This window comes from Psammomys obesus, unplaced genomic scaffold, assembly GCF_907164565.1.
Source record: "Psammomys obesus unplaced genomic scaffold, mPsaObe1.curated_primary_1811, whole genome shotgun sequence".
NCBI lineage: Eukaryota > Metazoa > Chordata > Mammalia > Rodentia > Muridae > Psammomys > Psammomys obesus.
Window position 1 is genome coordinate 13584426 of NW_026595981.1, and position 4607 is coordinate 13589032.

Consider the following 4607-nt stretch of genomic DNA (forward strand, 5'->3'; position numbering starts at 1 on the left):
CCTGCGCAGTCCGCCCACCGGCCGGCCGCTCCGCGAGGAATGGGCGGGGCTGACGCGCCCAGGGCATGGGCGGGGCCAGGTAGGGCAAGGCCTATGGAGGCGCATTCCGCTAGTGGGCGGGGCTAGAGAAAGGCGGGGCCTGTGCGGGTGCTACTCATTTATGGGCGGGGCCAGGTGTAGGGCGGGGCCCGCGGCGGCGCTTCCCTTGGCTGGGAGGGCTCAGATAAGAGCGGGAGGCAGAGCCTGGAGGTGGCCCGGAAAGTTGAAAGACTTCAAGGATCTGGGCGCTAGGAAAGGATGAACACAGTGTACGCGGCAAGATAGCGTGGAATGAGGTGTGGCTTCGGAGAATCAGGGCGGAGTATCAACGAGAATGTTAGTGGTACATGGTTGACCGTCGTAAGTTCGGAACCAAAGGAAGTTCTACCATATAGCATTTGATCTTCAGCCTGACCCCTTCCTCACCGGTGGAGGTGGGATTGGCATGGTTATGGATATTGGAATGGTGAAAACTGGCTCTTTTGAAAGTGTTCCACTCTGAAAGGCACAAGTTAAAAGTTACCAGTGCTCTTGCTGTCTGTCTGTATTTACTTATATGTATGTAGGCGCTGTGGCTTGAACCCAGAGGTATCACAAGCTAGACAACACTATTTCGCTATCCTTAGTCTTCTTGTTAGTATTATGACACACATACTGGTGTTTGCTATGCATCAGTATGTGGGAAATCCCAACTCTTGCAGGATGCCAGGCCTGTAGAAACACGCCTAACAACAATTATTAAGGGCTAGAGAGATGGCTCAGCGGTTGAGAGCTCTTCCAGAGGAACTGAATTTGGTTCTCGGCGCCTGTGTCAGGTAGCACATAACTGACTATATAACTAAAGCCCCAGGGGATCAGACGCCCTCTTCTGGCCTCCTCTGGAACCTACACGCACTTGCATAAGCAAGCGTGAAATCAAAATAGGAAATGGTTATACTTTGCAGGTTAAGAGTTCTGTTTGGCACATGCTTGTAATCCCCAGCATTTGGGGAGGCAGAGGTAGGCAGATCTCTGTGAGTTTGAAGCCGGTCTGTCTGGTCTACAAAGTGAGTCCAGTACAGCCAAGGCTACACAGAGAAACCTGGTCTCGGAGGGGGGGGGAAAAAGAGTTCTGTTTGCAATTAAGAATAAATTTGTTTGTCTTACGTTTGTTTGACCCATCTGCATGGGTGCACTTGATTACATGTGGGCTGGATGTACATGGAGGAAATACATCAGGATAATGGGAAATGCAGTGCGATGTGGGTTTTCAGAGGCCTTTTTAAGCCTCTGAAAAGCATGACTAGGGACCATTTTCTGGGAACCCAGAGATAAACCTGGCCAGAGAGCCTACCAACCTGACCACTGTTTAATTAAAGCTTTCTTTAAATTTGGTTTTAAATTACGGTGGTGATCTTTTTATTGACTGGTGGGATTAACACTGTTGGTTTTGGGGTGGAAGCCAAGAAAGCTCACTGCAGAGACAGAAGCTTAAAATGCAAGCTTTATTTTCTGTGCGTGCAGGGAGGTAGCCAGTTCAGGATCTGAACCGGAGAACAAAGGGAGATTGTACGACATTTTTAAAGGATGAGAACAGGAGCCGGGTGGGCTGTTGTGTTGACCAATCATATTTTGACACAACTGGTTGAGCAAGGAAGAAAGCATGGGTGGCTGGGCCTTTCCAGGTCTTTTCAGAACCCTCAACTCAGCTTTTTGCAGTAATGTCCCCACTTGGAATTTTGGCCTAGGATTTAGAATGATAGGGGAACAAAGGCGTGGGCAAGCTTTAAGTCAAGACAGGCAACACATTTACAACCCGTGTGCCTTAGTTTAGATAATGGGTGGTGGCAGCTTCCCTCTTTCCATCCTTTACTGGTTAACAGACAAACATGAAACACCTGAAGAAGCAGGATAGGAGTTGGGTTCCAGGGCCTGGGAATATGAACTCAGTTTTGACCCTGCCAGCAAGGTGGAACTTGTTTCTGAGATGGCTAGATCCAGAAAACTGTCTCTTAACAAACACAAGTTCCTGGCAAGCTAGGGGTACACAAAAAAAAAATCCATCGCAAAAGCACACCCCCCCCAAACCAAAACAATGGCATCAATACTAGTTTATCACATCCCAGATCATGTTGTTTTACTTTGGCCATTCATGGGCTAGTGGGATGGTTCAAGAGGTACAGGCACCTATTACTAAGCTTTACGACCCCAGTTTGATTCTTGGGACCCAAATACTCTCTATGGCACGTGAGCATCCACAAACATACATAAGTAAATAAATAAATATAATTCTATTTATATTGGTCTTTCAGGTCAACTTCAGTCTAAGCCATGGAAGAAAGAGCTTCAATAATTCGTTGTTCCTGTGGGAACCTTGTCCTGGGGCTCTAAAATGCAGGCTCTGCTTCCCCTTTCCTTGGGAAGGAGACCCAGGATTATTTTTCACTTCAAGATACTTTCACTACACAAGCCAGGCTGGCTTCAAACTTGTGGCCGTCGTCTTGCCTCTGACTCTCCAGGGCTGGGAGCAGAGGCAAGTACCATCTTGCTTGGATGTGAGAGCCTGCTTCTGTCATAGATTAGGGCTATGATGCTGCTGCTAGCTCAGGACTACGCCGTGAGCCTGAAAACTGGCATAACTTCTGCTCCGACCACTGGCACCATGTGCACAAATGTCCCCACTTATTTTTTCTGACATAGGGCTTCTCTGTGCAGCCTTGGCTGTCCTGGACTCACTCTGTAGACCAGTCTGGCCTCTCGAACTCACAGAGATCTGCCTGCCGCTGCCTCCCAGAGCCCTGGGATTACAGGAGAGCACCACCATCCCCTGCTCAGTGTCACCACGTTCTACAAATCCTGGATGCAGAACCCTTAAACGTATTAAAAGGCAACAGCAAAGCATACTCTTGAAAAGTGACTACTTGTCTTCATGTTTCAGTGTCGAATATTTGGAAAATACAATATTTTAAAGGGAAGCAAGCAAGCAAGCAAGCAAGCAAGAAAGAAAACCATCGCTTAAATGTCATTCCAGAGACAACTCTTATTTAAACATTTGACCTATTTTCCCTCTGTTGTCTTTTCTTTCTTTTTCCTTTTGAAAGAGGCTCTCATATATCCCAAGTTGGCCTGGAACTTACTATGTAGCTGGGGATGATCCTGAGCTTCTGATCTTCCTGCCTCCAGCTTCCGAGTGCTGGGATTACAGGCAAGTGCCATCAAGCTTGGTTTACTTGGTGGTTGGGGATGGAACACAGTACTGTATGTAGGCAAGTCTGAATTCCGTCCCTCTTCTGCTGTTCTCTTTGGAGATAGTGGCTTACCTGTTTGTGTGCATACTTAGGGGCAAGTGGCTCTTATTTGTCTTTTCTAATTTATTGTTTGTTATTTAGACAGCATTCTGCCTGCATGTGTGCCCACACACTGTTGTTCTCCTCCTGGCTGAGGGCTGCCTGTCATCAGCTCCAGGAGGGGCTGGAGACTAAGGAGCGTGACTGGAATGGCCCTCAAGAGCTGGACAGGGATCACACACCCGGGGAACAGCTGATGGCTAGTTCAACTTTACTTCCAGAGAACAAAGAATATATACCCCTAGGGGAGTGGTTAGGGGGCTCCAAGAATAGGTGTACATAATTGGTTGAAGCTAGGCATGTCGAGGATGCTTGATTTGCATTATACAGCAGGCTCCAATCATAAGAGTAGAATGTCGGTGCTTGATTAACATATAGATAAGGGCAGGGTGGGGAGAGCTAGCAGGGGACTGTGTCTGAGGCCATATATCAACTGTGGCCAGGGGAATCTATAATCTAAAGGCACTCTCCAAATGAAGTGAGGCAGAGAGCAGGGGACCCCGCTGAGGGGAGGAGTTCAGCCTTTAGGGCTGAACTCATTATGGCCAACAGGTCTGGGCAGAGTGCAGGGAATCTTATGAAAGAAGGGGGAGATAGAAAGACCCGGAGGGGACAGGAGCTCCACAAGGAGAGCAACAGAACCAAGATATTCAGGCACAGGGGTCTTTTTGAGACTGATACTCCAACCAAGGATCATGCATGGAGATAACCTAGAACCCCTGCACAGATGTAGCCCATGGCAGTTCAGTGTCCAAGTGGGTTCCCTAGTAAGGGGAACAGGGACTGTCTCTGACATGAACTCAGTGGCTGGCTCTTTGATCACCTCCCCCTGAGGGAGGAGAAGCCTTACCGGGCCACAGAGGAGGACAATGTAGCCAGTCCTGATGAGACCTGATAGGCTAGGGTCAGTTGGAAGGGGAAGAGGACTTCCCCTATCAGTGGACTTGGAGAGGGTCATGGGAGGAGGTAAAGGAGGGAGGGTGGGATTGGAAGGGATTGAGGAAGGGGGCTACAGCTGGGATACAAAGTGAATAAACTGTAATTAATATAAAAAAAGATTAAAAAAAAAGAACTGCAACCTCAACCAGCAGGTACCTCCAAGAGCTCATCAGAAGAGAGCACCAGATCTCACCATAGAGCGTTGTGAGCCACCATGTGGTTGCTGGGAATTGAACTCAGGACCTTTGGAAGAACAGCCAGTGCTCTTCATCTTTGAGCCATCTTTCCAGCCCCGGTAAACAC